This window comes from Cupressus sempervirens, chromosome 7 (assembly GCF_028749045.1).
Source record: "Cupressus sempervirens isolate cs-2001-9-10 chromosome 7, ASM2874904v1, whole genome shotgun sequence".
Lineage (NCBI taxonomy): Eukaryota > Viridiplantae > Streptophyta > Pinopsida > Cupressales > Cupressaceae > Cupressus > Cupressus sempervirens.
Genome location: NC_143124.1, coordinates 932,093,905 through 932,112,062, shown reverse-complemented (window position 1 = coordinate 932,112,062; position 18,158 = coordinate 932,093,905).

Below are 18,158 nucleotides of genomic sequence, written 5' to 3'. Positions count from 1 at the left end.
AATGTGTATGGTCCTAACAATAATATAGGGAAAAAAATTGTTTGGAACAAATTAAGTACGGTTATCTCAAAGCACAAAGATAGTCCAATTATATTAGGAGGTGATTTTAATTCGATCCTAATTTTAGATGAGAAAGTAGGGGGTACTGAACACCTGTCGCTCTCATCTATAGAATTCAAAATATGGATTGAAAAACTCAGTTTATTAGAAATTCCATCAAGTAATGGAATATTTACGTGGAATAATAGAAGAAAGGATAATGATTATATTGCAAAAAAGTTAGATAGATTCTTTATTGTAGGTAATCTCTCTTCCTATAGTAAGGATTTTCAATCCTCCATTTTGGCCTTTGCAAGATCACACCATTTTCCTATTTTTTTGGAGATTACAGAACCATCTAAACTACCCAAAAATCCTTTTAAGTGTGAGAAGATGTGGTTTCTAGATCCGAGATTTATGAAATTAGTGAAGACATGGTGGACTCAAGCAAATTTCGTGGGGTCCAAAATATTCATTTTCATTTCCAAACTCAAATTACTGAAAGAAAATATTTTGAGATGGAACAGGGAACACTTCAACAATATTTTTAAAGAAAAACTGGAAATTGAAGAAAAACTGAAAAACCTAAATTAGGAAATTATAAAATATGGTATGAATTATGAGAAATACACTTTAGAAAAAGATCTCCTCATGAAACAAGAAGCTATTTTATCCAAAGAAGAAACCTTCTGGAGACAAAAATCTAGAGCAAAATGGTTGGATGAGGGAGATCGGAATACAAAGTTTTTTCATAATTCGACTATGCTGGACCGATCTCTAAAAAAAATCACTAATATCTTGACTCCACAGGGCTTACGCACAGAAAACCCAATTGAAATAGCAGACACAATAGTCTCTCACTTTAAGAATCTACTTAATAATTATGAAGGGTCTAATAAGGAGGCACAATCCCGAATGCTCAAATTTATTCCAAAATTGGTCACTACAGAAGACAACAAATATCTAAATAAACCAATAACTCTGGAAGAGGTAAGGACTGTGGTCTTTAATATGAGTCCAGATAAATCTCTAGGCCCTGATGGGTTTCAAGCCTTCTTTTTTCAAAAATGTTGGGATATACTAGGGGAAGATTTATGGAGAGCAATTGAAGCATCTAGGAATGGTGGATCCTTGCTGGCTGAAATCAACTATTCTTTCTTCACACTTATCCCTAAGAAGGATTGCCTAGAACATCCTAGAGACTTTTTCCCTATAGCCCTATGAAAATCTATATATAAAATATTTTCAAAAGTTATAGCTAATAGACTCAAGGTCATCATGCCAAAATTGATTTTTGAAGAACAGACAAGCTTTGTTCCAGGAAGATCTATTTTGGATGGTATAATTATAATTCAGGAAGTCATCCACTTGGCTGTCATAGATAAAGAAGCATGTATGTTTATGAAGTTAGACATCCAAAAGGCTTATGACATGGTCGATTGGCATTTTCTCTGTAAAGTCTTAGAAGCATTCAGTTTTTCTCATCAATGGGTAAATCTAATATTTAAATTTATTTCTACTCTGAAGATTTCGGTTCTCATAAATGGGACACCTAAAGGTTTTTTTTATATTTCCAGGGGTATTAGACAGGGAGACCCACTATCTCCCTTTCTCTTCATTCTAATGGCTGAAGCTTTCGGGAGAGCAGTCTCCTTTGCTTATCAGGAAAGGAGGATCTCCGGTATTTCAGTTACTAGGAATCTCCCTAACATTACACATCAACAGTACGTAGATGACACCATTTTACCTGGCAAGAGCTCCATCCAAGAGGCCATGGGTTTTAAAAGCATAATTCAGAAATATATGGATGCTTCAGGTCAGAAGGTTAATAAAGAAAAATCTAAAATTTTCTTCTTAAATACTGCTCTTGAAATGGAAAATAGGATATGTGGAATTCTAGGATACAAAAAGGGATTGTTCCCATGCAAATATTTGGGTATCTCCCTGGAGAAGAACTCAAGGTATAAAAAATTTTGGATGGACACGATCGATAAGGTGGATAAGTGGATTGGTAGTTAGAAGAATAAGTGGCTCTCTAAGGCAGGAAAGATTACCAAGATCCGAGCAATCCTTTCAGCCACTCCAATTTTTCCAATGGCATGCCTTCCTCTCAATAATTGGATGTCCAAGCATTTTGAAACAAAACTTATAAATTTCCTATGGAAGGATAAGGAAAATGACAAGAAACTTTCTCTTATTAAGTGGGACAATTTATGCAAACCCAAGGAATGTGGGGGTTTAGGAATTAAGAAACCGCAATGCAAAACAAGGCTTTAGGAGCTAAACTTGTATGGACGTTATACCAAGAAAATGAACATAAATGGGCCAAAATTTTATATTATAAATATCTAGATCCAATAGACCCGGAATCGGTGTTTAGGATGGAAAAATTACCTAAAGGGTCGGAGTGTTGGAATTTCATGTCAAAATGCCGAGGAATCATTAGCAAATATCTAACTTGGGATGTGGCAGCTGGGAATAAAGCCTTGTTCTGGGAAGATTCTTGGGATGGGAAACCTCCTATTCATTCATCCTCTAACTTAGATAACCTGATTTCTAAGTTGAAATCATTGTGGGGTAATAAGGTAAAAGATTATAAAGTTAAAGAGATGTCGGATGGGGAATTGCGATGGAGATGGCACTCTATCGATGATTTAGAACTTGAACTGGATTCAATCGTAGCCTTCGAAAAGATCATCTCGAATAGGAAAATAAAATAATCTGAAAGGTTGGATAAACTCATCTGGGCTGGATCAAAGGATGGTATCTACAGTGTAAAGCTTGGATACCAATCTATTATTCACTCGCAGCAGTGGAACTATGTGGACATCCCTTTAAAATTGTGCTGGGATCCAGCTTTCCTTCCCAAGGTGGGTTTCTTTTTATGGATGGCCCTTCAAAACAAAGTTTTGACCGTGGACAGATTAGCTAGATTTGTTATCATGGGCTCCAACTGGTGTGTCATGTGTAAACAAAGAAATGAAGATGTAGACCATCTCTTCCTAAATTGCCCTTTTGCTCAAAATTGCTGGGAATGGATTAAATCCCGAGTAAAGTGGTCAACCCCTTTTCAGAATTACCTTAAGGGGCTCCTCAGTTCTTGGCCCACACATTTGGTTCGCGGGGTATATAGAAAACTTTGAAATATTTTCCCATCCCTAGTGGTATGGGAACTATGGAAAGAAAGAAATCATCATATTTTCCAAAATAAAGAGTAGAATTTAGACAGTTTTCTGCTAAAAATTGAAGTATCTATTATAGAAGTTATGAATGCTAATCTAAGGAAATTTTTTCATGAAGAAGGCTCTTTCTCATTTTGGGATGGTATAATGAAGAAACAATGGTCCAATCTGATCAACCCTCCTTTGGTATATGCAACCAACAATAAGGAGGCGAGGGCCAACTGCAAATGGGTTCCTCCTCCCCCAAGATGGCATAAACTGAATTTTGATGGAGCTACGAGAGGGAATCCTGATATAGTTGGTATAGGTTGTATCATCAATGATGAGGATAGTTGGTGGATAGCAAAGTTAGCCTCTCCTCTACCTCCAGTTCCAAATAATGTAGTAGAATTTGAAGTGCTGGAGAAAGGTCTGCAACTCTGTCATAAATTAGGTCTTCCTAAAGTTGTCATTGAAGGTGACTCTCAAGTAGTCTTGAATGCCATTAGGAAAAAAAAGACTCCTGATTGGGCCTTGAATTCAAAACTCCAAGAAATGTTTCTATTATTGGAAAATTTTGAGGATGTCCTAATCATCCACATTTATCGAGAAGGTAATACGATAGCTGACGGACTTGCGAATAGGGGTGCTGATGGAGAATCACTATTGATATACAACTTAGAGTCTCCTCCTCCCTTGTAGTTCCTAAAGGGTTTTTTCATTCATATTCACTCATATATTTTATTATAAATATATATATTCATATATAAATGCATATTTACATAAGTATGCAGACACATAAATACAGATATCTATATATATATCTGTATATATAGATATAAATTTTCTTAGATTTTACCAAAATTTATATTTATAAATATTTGAAATTATATATATTTAAATATTAATATTTTACAATATAGTAAGAAAGAAAAAGATAGAAAGGAGAATAATTTAAGATATATTTGAATATTTCATTTTTTAATCCTTATTATTAGTATTTGATAAAACCTATTATTATTAAAATTATTAATAATATCTAGCTATATTGCTATTACTTATATACCTGAGATATACTTCCCATTTAAAGTCTTCTAGATTAGAGTCCTTATTGCAGCTACGAAGGAGTAACCCCAAGATCTTTCATAATTGTCTCCCTTTAGGAATGGTGGTTTGATTTCGTATAAAGATTATACCCAGTGAGTATCGCATTAGGCATATCTAATTTGGTAAGATATAGAGATTATCTACCAAATTGGTCCTTATCCTAACCCACCTTCTATTTGGCTTTGCTGTTTCATGCTTTCCAGCTGTCATCCAGACTAAGATCTTGTTAATCATTACGAATTTAGGTTCTAGGAAGTTATCATTATTAGTTATGATTATGAGTTTAGGTTGGAGGGAGTTTGAAATTTTCCACTTGGCTTATGAAGTAAAGATTTTGCAATATGTGATTAGATATTCAATGTCGAGTGTGAGCAACTGAGGTCATTGCCAATCTAAAGCTTTTATTCTCGGTTAAGGGTCACATAGGATAGGCCAAATAATGATGGATTTCCTTTGTTAAATGGAAATGAAGTTCTGAGTGGGATAACTGATTGAGAGTGATAAATTTACCACCTCTATGTGTTTGCTCATTGTTACGATGGAAACCAATGTGAATGTCTTGTTAGGAAAAAATCATGGACAGAAATAAAAAACTACATGCAAATATAACCAATAACAGAAAATAATAGAACACACAGAAATAAACACAAGGCACCAAGATTTAACGTGGTTCACCCAATCCCTGGGCTACGTCCACCAAACAGCAAGTCCGATCTTATTACAATCCAGTGATTACAACCTGATTACAATCCGTAATCCCTTACAGCTCAATACCGCCGCAAGAACCAATTTCGTATCACCACATATATAAAATACCCAACCCTAAGCCCTTTTTATACAAGTATTAAACCACTTTAGGGTTATAACATGTCGGCCATATGTCGGCCATAATATGTCGGCTACCATGTCGGCTACTTCCAAAATTTTTTTGTTTTGTTTATGAAGTATGTACAGTACTTTCCTGATCAGTCACCACAATCTAACAATCTCCCACTTGGGGACTGATCAGGCTCCACACTAAACAACAATCTCCCACTTGGAGACTGATCTTGTAGCAATACAACTACCGCATGGGGCTCCCACTGGATCAAACCACCCTGGACTCTGCTGTTCTTTTATTCACATTTAGTCTAAAAGACCAACTGAAGCTGAAGAGGAGTTAAGCTTCTCCCTTGTTACAACCTTTGTCAACATATCTGCTGGATTTTCATTGGTATGTATCTTCTCCAGCTTTAACTGTCCATCCTCCAAAACTGACTGAATGAAATGGTACCGCAACTGTATGTGTTTGGTCTTAGAATGCAGAGCTGAATTCTTAGCAAGATGAATGGCACTCTGACTATCTGTGAACAAATAATTATCCTTCTAAGGATGTCCCAATTCTTCCAAGAAGAACTGAAGCCATATCATCTCTTTGGCTTCCTCTGTAGCAGCAACATACTCTGCCTCTGTAGTGGAGAGAGCATTAATCTTCTGTAGTCTAGAAACCCAGCTCACGGCTGCCCCACCAATAGTAAAGACATAACCTGTAGTACTCCGCTTGGTATCAATATCCCCAGCCAAATCTGAGTCAACATAGCCCTGTAAATCAGTAGTAGAGCCCCCAAAGTGCAAACACTTATTGGATGTTCCTCTCAAATATCTGAGAATCCACTTGACAACATTCCAATGCTCAAAACCTGGATGACTCATATACCTGCTAACGACTCCCACTGCATGTGCAATATCTGGCCTAGTGCATACCATAGCATACATCAAACTTCCTACAGCTAAAGCATAGGGTACCTTGGACATCTTATCCTCCTCTTCCTGTGTCTTGGGACACATCTCCTTAGTCAATTTCAAATGACCAGGTAAAGGTGTGCTGACAGCTTTAGCATTCTCCATAGAGAAACGTTGCAGCACCTTCTCAACATAATCAGCTTGAGATAGCGTCAATGTTCTGTTCTTCCTATCTCTGCAAATCTTCATACCAAGGATTTTTTTTGCTGCCCCCAAATCCTTCATAAAAAATGCATGTGCTAATTGGCATTTCAACCCCTTAATATGATCCATGTTAGACCCAACTACAAGCATATCATCAACATATAAACATAAAATAATGTAGCTATCATCATCCAACCTCTTAAAATAAACACAGTAATCTGAATGACACCTATTATATCCATGCTCATGCATAAAACTGTCAAATTTCAGATACCATTGCCGAGGTGCTTGCTTCAAGCCATATAAACTTTTCTTCAATTTGCACACTAAGTTCTCCTTACCTTTGACCTCAAAACCCTGTGGCTGAGCCATATATATTTCTTCATCCAAATCACCATGAAGAAAGGCTGTTTTAACATCCATCTGCTCTAAATGAAAATCTTCAGTAGCCACAAGACTTAAAACAGTACGAATAGAAGTCATTTTAACAACAGGAGAAAATATCTCATCAAAATCAATTCCCTTTTTCTGTGCAAATCCTTTTACAACTAACCTGGCCTTAAATCTTTTCTTACCTCCTTCCTCTTCTTTCAACCTGTAAACCCATTTATTCTGTAAAGCCTTTTTACCTACAGGCAACTTGCACAAATCCCATGTCTTATTTTTCAGCAAAGAGTCCATTTCATCTTTCATTGCAGACTCCCACTGAATCTTAGTATCCACCTGCACAGCTTCATCATAACTTTCAGGTTCACCAGCATCAGTAAGTAAAATAGAATACAAAGAGGGAGAAAACCTTTGTGGAGGTCTAATTTGCCTTGTTGATCGTCTAACATTCACTGGTGTGTGTGGTATTTGTTGTTGCACTTGTTGCACATCATGAGGAATGGCTGGAACATCAGCTTTTGGAGTATCATCTAGCACTACATAATCATCTTCTTTCTTCTCATGTTGCTGCAACAGATCTTTGTACAACACTTTTTCATTGAATATGACATCCCGGCTTCTTATAATTTTATGATTTTCAAAATCCCAAAGCCTATAGCCAAATTCATTAATGCCATATCCAACAAAGACACATTTCTTTGATTTAGCTTCTAGCTTGGTTCTATTTTCAGAGTCTATATGAGCAAAAGCTTCACAACCGAAGGTCTTGAGAAAAGAATAACTCACCTTCTTACCAGTCCATGCTTCCTCTAGAATACCACAGCCCAAAGGAGTAGAGGGACCTCTATTAATCAAATATACTGCAGTATTGACAGCCTCCGCCCACATGTGTAAGGGCAACCCAACATGCAACCTCATGCTCCTTACGCGCTCCATTATAGTCCTGTTCATGCGTTCAACCACTCCATTTTCTTGTGGAGTCCTTGGAATAGTTTTTTGTCTACGAATACCATTAGTGGAGCAATAATCTTCAAATTCATGACTGCAATACTCACCACCATTATCAGATTTGAGACATTTTAATTTCTTACCAGTCTCATTTTCAACCAAGCATTTCCATTTCTTAAAAGTTTGAAATACATCAGATTTCTGTCTAAGGAAATAAACCCATACTTTTCTAGTTGCGTCATCAATAAATGTAACATAATAATGAGAGCCACCAAGGGAAGATACCTGAGCTGGTCCCCATACATCTGTATGCACAAGCTCTAATTTCTCCTTTTTGTTTTCCTTCCCTGTCTTTACAAAACTCACTCTCTTTTGTTTTCCATACACACAACTTTCACAGAAATCCATATTCACACATTTTAGACCTGGTAAAGCTTTCCTTGAATGAAGTACTTTCATACCTTTCTCACTCATGTGCCCAAGTCTATTGTGCCACAGCGCTGTATCAGAATCTACAGCAGCTATTTGTTCTCCCTGCTCAACTACAGTAATTGTTCCTGAATATTCATTTTTCTCTGAAACAATCAAAGTAGAAGGAACAATATGACCTGTACAAAGATATAAGGTGCCTACTTTCACACCTCTTGCTACTACAAGGGAACCATTTGAAACCTTCCAATTTTTATCATTAAAAGTAACTACACAACCCTCATCACCGAGTTGCCCTGCTGAAATTAAATTTCTACTTAGTTTTGGAACATGTCTTACCTCATGTAGTAGCCAATGATTCCCATTCTGCAACTTAATCTTAATTTTTCCCTTTCCAACAATCTGACAGGGTTCATTATCCCCCAAATAAACAAGCCCAAAATCCCCTTGGACATAATCAATGAAATAACCTCTATGAGGTGTAGCATGAAAAGAAGCACCAGAATCTAAAACCCATGAATCATCAACATTCTCTAAAGACAGAAGCAAAGCATCCTCTTCGGATTTGTTACTTACCACATTTGCCTCTTTGTCTCCATCTGATTTATCTCCTTCATTTTTCTTTCGAGTCCAGCAATCTTTCTTTTTATGCCCTGGTTTCCCACAGTACTAGCAATCATTTGGTCCTCTCGATTGAGACCTCCTCCCCTTTGACTTTCCTCTTGATTTCCCACGATTTCCAGAGTTACTTCCTCTTTCAGTCGTTCTGCCCCTGCTTTGTGCATTTAAAGCACTTCCTGATGTAGATCCACCTGAGGATTTTCTACGAGTTTCCTCACTTAAAATAACACCGATCACATCATCATATTTTAGGGTACTAGATCCAGGAACAGAATTACTCACCTCCATTACCAAGCCATTCCAGCTTTCAGGCAAAGAACACAAAATCAAGAGAGCCCTAGTTTCTTCATCAAAATTGATACCCACAGAAGATAATTGACTAGTAATAGTATTAAACTCATTTAAATGATTTGCAACAGATCCACCTTCTGCCATTTTCATATTAAATAAACGCTTCATGAGAAATACCTTATTTGAAGCGGAGGGCTTTTCATACAATGTCGCTAGGGTTTTCATCAAATCTTCTGTCATCTTTGCTTTTGTAATATTAAATGCCACCGATGGTGCCAAGCATAATCGAATGCTTCCGAGTGCCTTTCTGTCCAAAAGATCCCATTCAGCCTCTGACATAGTTCCTTGATTCTTGGCTTTTCCTTCCAACGGCTTCCATAAATCCTTCTGATATAAATAGTCTTCCATTTGCATCTTCCATAACTAGAAGTTCTGCCCATTAAACCTATCAACCCTCAACTTACCCTCATCTGCCATCGCTCCCACTCAACTGTGAGACTCCCACTTAACCGTGAGACTTTCCTACAGAGGATAACTGAAAGACAACCTTGCTCTGATACCACTTGTTAGGAAAAAATCATGGACAGAAATAAAAAAACTACATGCAAATATAACCAATAACAGAAAACAATAGAACACAAAGAAATAAACACAAGGCACCAAGATTTAACGTGGTTCACCCAATCCCTGGGCTACGTCCACCAAACAACAAGTCCGATCTTATTACAATCCAGTGATTACAACCTGATTACAATCCGTAATCCCTTACAGCTCAATACCGCCGCAAGAACCAATTTCGTATCACCACATATATAAAATACCCAACCCTAAGCCCTTTTTATACAAGTATTAAACCGCTTTAGGGTTATAACATGTCGGCCATATGTCAGCCATAATATGTCGGCTACCATGTCAGCTACTTCCAATTTTGTTTTGTTTTGTTTATGAAGTATGTACAGTACTTTCCTGATCAGTCACCACAATCTAACATGTCTATCATGTGACAGAGAACAGAACGATGGCCTTCCTCAGGAAGGTAAAACCGAAAAGATGGAGTCGTCTCCTGAGAAATGCAAATGATATGACATGTTTTTTTGTGAGTAGGGCGATAGGGGAAGACACTTTTGACTATAGGGTGACCTGGAGAACCAATAGCTCTATAATTGGGTCATTCATTGGGGTGATGGTAAGGGCAAAGATTGATAGAGAAGAGATTGTTAGGCTTTGTTTAGATATTTTCAATCCTGTCTGGAGGTGAGGGTTAGAGAAGGCTGTTCTCAGTATTGATGACAAGGGCAGAATCCCTCACCCTGAGAAATACATGAGCCTTCCCCTGGATGCGGAGGAGTTAAAGACTGCCCCTTGACGACAGTGTCTAATGGTTAGGGATAGTTTGGCCTTTTTTAGGGCATGGCCACGAATGGAAGCGAGTGTGAATTTCCTTTTGGGCTGGCATGGGATTAGGATAGAAGAGAATCTGGAATGGGTGGTCAAGTACGTCAATATGTTTAAATCCTATGTGAGCCCAGGAGTAGTTTTCAATGACCTCAATGCCTTGGAATTCTGCATCCTCAACATGAAAAATCGAGTAGACTCAGGATCGATTATGTACTCCCTCCCAACGTGGTCATGGATGACCCAGACTCTATTCCAGAGGTGATTATGGTCTCATGGAAATAGTAGAATCTGTTTACAATTTTTGGTTTCTAGCTTTTAGACTGCTGTTTTGCTCCTAGATATTAAGGGCTTATATAGTAGGCCTTCAGATTTGCTTAGGGTTCTTATTTCTGTATAATACAGGGTGATATGTCTATCTCTATTATAGCAACAAATAGCATTGAAATGTAAATCTTTGACAATATAGTATTGAACTGTAAATATATGATAATAGTAATAGATTTCCAAATGGTTTGGTTTATTGAAGGACAAGAACTTTAGCCCTGCTTAATTAGATAATTTAAGAAAGAAATTTAAGAATTATAGTGGCTGGTAAATACAATATCCATTTAAGGAATGCTCTATTAGTGGTAGTTTCATAACAGAGATGGGATGTGTTATCAAGAAATGGTATTTCTCTTTTAAATTAACATAGGAATTTGATCTTTATTTGTATAGTCGGGAACCTGGATGATGTGCCCCAGAATTTCTTCAGAGTGTCACTGTTTGCAATCTCTGTTTGCTCCAAGGAGTCAAGACTCTGGTTTTCTTTCATCATTTGATTCAAGGGTGTCAGGTCGATATACAATGTTGTAGATTTACTATTATCTGCTTTGACTAGATTTCATTGGATGGGAAGTTTTGTTAATGCTTAATTAGGTTTGAAGATTTGTTAGGAAGATTATGAAATCTGAGTGTATGGTTAATTTTAATATTCATTGTCATTTGATGTTTTTATATTTAGACTTAAACATTGTGAATACCCGGGCTTCCTTCTTGGTCTTTTAAACTATCTTGGATCTATTGATAATCCCAAGTTTACAGAACAGGGGATTTGCAGTGAGATCTCCCTCAGCGACATGATATTGATTTCAAGATAATAGTGAATAATCTGGTGTTTAGAAATTTTATTTGTTCCATTTTATGTAAACCTAATCGTGACTGTTCTGATAGATCTGAGGGGCTGGCTTTTTTAGGAATAGTTCACAGTCAGGATGTATATAAGGTAGAAGTTGATTATGTGAAGACTGAAAGACAGTTATTAAAAGATCGAACCATGAGCTATAAGGGATTTAAGAGTACTGTATATGTCTAAATTCGCTGTTCATAGAACACTCATGTTAGATCAATATCTCCAATTTAGTTTAAACTAAGGATCAATAATTAATCAGACAGATTAATGGTCTATAATTAGATCTAATAAATAGACTGCTTATTAATAATTCTAGGTTTTATAAGGTTAATAATATTTATGTCTCTATTGAAAGTATTTTCATTTGCATACTAACTATCCTTGTGTCTTGAAGAAAGAATTTTTTTTTTTTTAGACAGGTATCTAACATTGGATCTTTCCAATTGTAGATAGAAGGAAATTACTCTGAGACAAATTTCCCTGGAATGCCCAGGTGTATTTTTATGTAATGTTTTGTAAATTCATGTAACTTTGAGATCCGGGGTATGCCCCTATGGAAATGTAATAATATAGGACATAAGTCCCGAGCAAGACTAGAGGTTTTCTTCTTCGTTCTTTCCTACCAGTGCCCATTTGAACGGAGTAACACATTGTAACTTTTATTTTATCTTTATTTTAATATAAGATCCAAGGCCTTGGCCGTTTATCGATAAAAAATAAAAATAAAAAATATAAAACTGTGAAGATACTATTAATTTTTTAAAAAATAAAATAAATATAAAGATATTATCATTGCATTTCTCTTTTTTCTATTTTATTGACTTAAGGATATATATTTTTTTTATTAATTAAAAAAAAGTAGTTATTATTTTAATTAATTAAAAAATAGATAAAATATATATGTATATTTTTTTATTGGTAAACAAAAGAAACCTTGTTTATTATCTTAGTAAAATAGTTGAAGTTTACAGAATTCTCCATTCAAACGGACATTGGTTAGGAAAGAACAAAGTAAGAAAACCTTTAGTCTTGCCCAAGACCAAGGTCCTCTATAAATTACAAATGTTAAAGGGGTATACCCCAGTATAAGCTTTTAAAATATTTTCTTCTAGTTTTATACTTCCTTTTTGTTATGTTATCCTCTTCATTATAAGAACTTATGCTTGGACCTTTTATATTTTTAGGGAGAAGCTTTCGATCCTAGACTCCTTGCACTTGTATGACCTTCTTAGGGAGATAGAGCTTACTGGTATTCTGCATAACAAATTAGAACATGCTTCCTTTTGGAGGTTAGTACTAAAAGTCCAAAATACATTGAGGATTAGTTTATAAAAGTTGTAGTGATTAGAACCAAAGGTATACTTGATTAAAATAACTAGAAGCCATATGGTTAGTTCTCAATAGAAATAAAAATATCAGATGAAAAGATAGGAAAGGAGAACCCTACAACAACAGGATTGATAGGTGGGGGAACATTGAGACTATTTGGTTCATAACCATGACGAATAAGAAAAAATTGAAGTTGCTATACTATTTAGAAGATAAAGCCAGGGCTGAAATAAGCCACTAGCTCGTAAACAAAGATTAAATACTGCCACTGTCCTAAGAGCTAATTAATACATGATTGAATTAAATTAATAAAATGTTAATTTTTTATGCCTCATACCGAGAGAGAAACCATAGATACAAAGATCTAAATGAGAGCCAACCGAAAAAGATAAAACAAAAAGAGTGACAAAGATCCCAAATTGTTAGCAAAGATCTGCTATTATACTTCACTAAATATACATTATAGGATGCAGGCTCAACCTATTCTGGGAGCCATAATAGCTAACCAAAAAATCTCCTAATACAAGGGGTATGAAGAAAGTAGATCCCACCTGCCAAACACAAGGCTATATCTATGTAACAAAAGACGAAGCAAAAACTAGAGACTAGGACAAGATATCCTAAAAAACCTATACTGGGAGAACACCAAAATTAGGGTTCCCCTTCCATCTTCCAACACACCATGATGATTTCAGCAACTTCGTCTAGATATTTTTCCTTTAAGCTTGGAGGAAAGATGAAGGCTGCCCTTTCCTTGCTAGATTTGTACAAATTTGGCAAGCAAGAATCCAAAGCATTGAGGTCTTCAAATACAACCCCATGTTGATATAGGGATCAAAAAGTCAAAGATAATACATGAGCCATCCCTTGTTTGGATCCTACATAATTCCTCTCCAATGAAGCAAGAAGTGAATGCTTGCTTCCATCTTAGGCCATTCCTGGTAGAATTGGATGTTTTCTTGAATAACAATTGCAAACTCTCAGGTGGATGAGACATATAAAATTCAAGCAGGGGAACCCTTAGTTTATCATCTATACTAAAGACTACATGTTCTAAGCCCTCCAGCCTACTAGGTCAAATTTTTATTTATAGAGCCAGATGATTTCCCATTTCCCATTTTTTTCCCTCACTAGACACCCAACAAACACACCTAGGATGTTGCTATTAGTTCTCTAGGTAAAATCATAATTAAAGACCCCTTCACCTAGCACCTAACTAATGGATACCGTAGTCATGTCATCTATCAATTAAGTATCCTGTTCCATCTCTCCGGCTTGACATTACCCCTAAAAGTCATCGTGCGGACCTCTACAGCATGATACAAACTAATGTTCAAATCCATACTTAATCCTAAGCATCTCAGTACCTAAGCAACCAAAAAATGATAACGACTGAAAAAGACCCAAAGTTGAGTATTTAATACTCATTTCAAGGCTTTGGAAAGATCTAGAAAGGTGGGAGAAAAAATGTCATCTTCTGATCATTACATAACATGAGCTAAACTAGGCATATGTTATATGATTACAAGATACAACCCACTTTATTCTTTTCCCATTGCTACTAAGTATAGCAATATATTGTATTTAAAATGTTACTAACTTTATATTTAACAATGATTATGCCATACTCGAGGAAGATGACGAAAAGGGGAGGAGATTCTAGAAGCCAATTTAAGTTAAGATATTTCAATATAAGGTGGTTCTACTACTAATTAGAAAATATGCTCTCCATCTGTTCCTCTATTAACTAGCTAGTCTACTTCTAAGTTTCCTTCTATGTAAATGTATTTCAATCTTACTTCTTTTAACTTGTCCATAAGGTTAAGGACTTTCTCAAGTTTAGAAATCATGACCCAGTTAGGAATTTTCCATTTTCTAAGAGAATTTAAAATAATTTGAGAATCTCCTTCTATGATTCAATTCTTTTAATCTTTAGTTTGAGACTCTATGTTAGCCCTTCATGGAGAGCTTCTAGATCCAAAATGTTATTTGCTACTATTCCCAAGGGTTTAGCTCTTTTCATGATCCAATCTCCTGAGTATGACCTAATTCTACAACCAATCCTTGCTTTCCTCGAGTTTCCTCTTGAGGCTCCATCAAAATTAAGTTTCTTCCATCATTTTGGTGGTGGTTCCTACCTGCACTTGATTTTGGCTTTACTATTTTTTTATTGTAGGTAAGTGGTGGGTTGATTAAGTGATGCCAATTATTCTTCATTTCTACATCCCATTTTGTGAATGTCCCTTCTTCTTTTACTATCTTTCTTAACTCACTATTCATTACTTCTATTATGCTTGCTTCTATTTTATTGAGAGAGGAAGCACTCAGTTCTAATACATTAAATATTTGTCTATTCCTTTCTTTCCATATTTCCCATATGAGTATAGCAGGAATGATGTTCCAAAGTTTTCCATATATTTTTTTGTTGGAGTCTTTGGGCCAACTAGATAAATGGTCTTTCAGATCCCTCGGAAGGGGAGTGGTCCAATTTAGTTTTTTCCTAAGCCAATCCCAACATTCTTTAGCATAATTTCCTTGATAAAATAAGTGCTCTACTATTTAAAAATTTTCTTTACATAAGTTACATCTTGAGGGGCCTTTGAATCTCATTTTCCTAAATCTATCATCTATTAGGATTCTATTTTGTATAGCTTCCCATAAGAAGATACCCGCCTTTGGTAAACCCACTAGGTGCCAACAAAGATTTAAAGTTATGATTATATTTTCCCATATTGGGTAATTGATTATTAGATTTTATCCTTTCTTTACATTGTATATTCCATCTTTTGAAGCCATCTAGATTATTTTATCTTCCTTATCATTGTAATTGATCAAGCGGTGTCCTAAAATAGCCTCTAGTTTCTCCTCTTCTTTTGGTAATAGTCCTATATTCTCTAGAGATTTTCATTTCTAGATTACTTCTCCATTGGATAATGTGTTTTGGATATAATCTACTACCTTAATCCCCCATTCAGAAGTTAGTAATTTTTTAGTACTAGCTGACAAGTTCAGTTTATCTAGGGGGTGGACCATTCCAAGAGTCCTCCTAGAATAAGGCTTCATCCCCTCTTCCTAGATCCCAAGTTACGTAATTAGAAATCAAAGGGTGACATTTTTGCATGAAATACCAAGCCCCTGACCATTTGGGGGATTCTTTATTCTCAGGAGTAATGAGTCATCAACTACATTCTGTAGACACCTAAAAACCTTTAGAAAATAAAGTATTTTTATTTTCTGAAAAAGTCCTGATGACATCATCATTTATTAATTAATTAATTAATTAATTTTTATGCCATTAAATCCTTTTATCTTAATTAAAAATATTTAATTAAGGAATCCCTCCCAAAAATGTTTAAATCTTATTTAAACATTATTTCCTTATTTATTAATTATTTAATTAATAAATTGACCAAAAATCCTAAAATAAATAAAAAATTTATTTTTTGCCCAAAAATTGGCCAATTTCCTTATGACCAATAACCTCTTCCAAAATCTTCTAATCCTTCTTTAATTTCGATTAAAGTCTAATCTCATCATTTCCTACCCCTAACCCCAACTCAAAATATTTAATTAAAATTAAATATTAATCCTCATGTTTATTAAAAAAGTTTTAATAAATATCTCCTCAACCCAAACCCTTGAAATAAATAAAACTTTATTTATTTCCTAAAAATCTAATTTATCCTCACCCTAAGAAGTTCTAGACTCTTCTAGAAAGACTTCATCCTCATCCTAGGAAATTCTAGACTATTCTAGAAAGTCTTTATCCTCATCCAAAATCTAGACTCTTCTAGAAGATGTCTTTAAACCTAATCCTAATCCCCTCCTAACCTTGTCACATTCCCTAAACATGGGTTAAAACTTACTAACCCAAGCCAAAGTTAACAAATATCTCTTCCTTCACCCACCCTCATTAAATGCCATCCACTTGCCTATCCTTAAGCTAATCCTAAACCATCCTAATCCATCCTCTAATCATTTGCACAAGCCTAAACAAGCTTAAAACATTTCTAATCAAGTCCAAGTCGAATTTGCTCTCATCACCCTCAAAATATCTCAACCATAAAACTTTATGAAGTCCACTAGGTCATAAATGACTCTTACAAGCCCTTTTATTGCTCTTACAAGTCATTATGAGGGTCTTTATGAAGATTTTATCTCTTGAGCCTCCTTTGTTGACTCATCCTTGCCCTTTCCTCCATCCTCTCACCATGTGACATGTGTCACTCCTTGATTGGCTATAAGGAAGCACAATCCATGTGCTCTCCTCTCATGCAATCTAAGCCCTCCATGAGCTTTTTCCCATCCTTGCATCTTAGCCCTCAATCCCTCAAGCCTCTTGCCTATAAATTGGATCCTTCCCCTTTGCAAAATAACACAATCCATGAAGTAAAGTTATAATGCTATTTTGAGAGCCAAATCCATACTAAAGCCATCTATCCACACCAAAAATCCACAATCATCCATTGAAGCCTTTGGAAGCATATTGAGCATACATCCTATCCATTTAGATAAAGCTACTCAACAAGAGAGCTTCTTATTGAGAGAGTCCATTAATGGCTCATATTCTCAATTGAGAGCTCATCTTATTCTATCTTGAAGTTTATGAATTTTGTTTAGTTTGTAGAAGCTTTATTTAAATTTGGTTTCTATTAGCATACTAACATTTTCTCATATACACATTCAAGTATTTACTATATAATATTCTAGCCCATTTACTATCTCTTTCTTGATACATCCACTAGACTTGTTTAGCTCACCATGCTTCATTTTGTCAACTGAGATTTTTGATTCCCAATCCACCTACTTCTTTTGGTCTACAAATATTTTCCCATCAAATTAAAGTTGATTTCTTCTTATCTTCTGTTCCTTTCTAGAAGAAGTCCCTGAGCTTTGTTTCTACTTTTTTGTTAATATTTTTCAGAATTTGGAGACATGACATTTGATATATGGGTATTGCTGAAAGAACTGCTTTGATTTTTGTTGTTCTACCGGCTTTGTTCAACAATTTTCCTTTCCAAGCTTCCGTATGGTTGTCTATTCTTTCTAATATTTTTTCCCAACCTTGATTCTTCTTTGCTCCTTTTTCTAGATAGATTCCTAAATACTTACATGGAAAAGTTCCTTTCTTATAACCTAGTTCATTGCAAATGTAATCTTCCATTTCTGTTGGAGTATTGAGGAAGAATATTTCTAAATTTTCAGCATTAATTTTTTTGTCTTGAAGCTTTTGTGTAGTTTTTTATAATTTTTTAAAGTTTTCTGCTTCTTCTTTGGAGCTAATTCCTGATAGGATTGTGTCATCTCCAAACTATTGATGGGTGATGTTCAAGATATTTTTTGTGATAGTC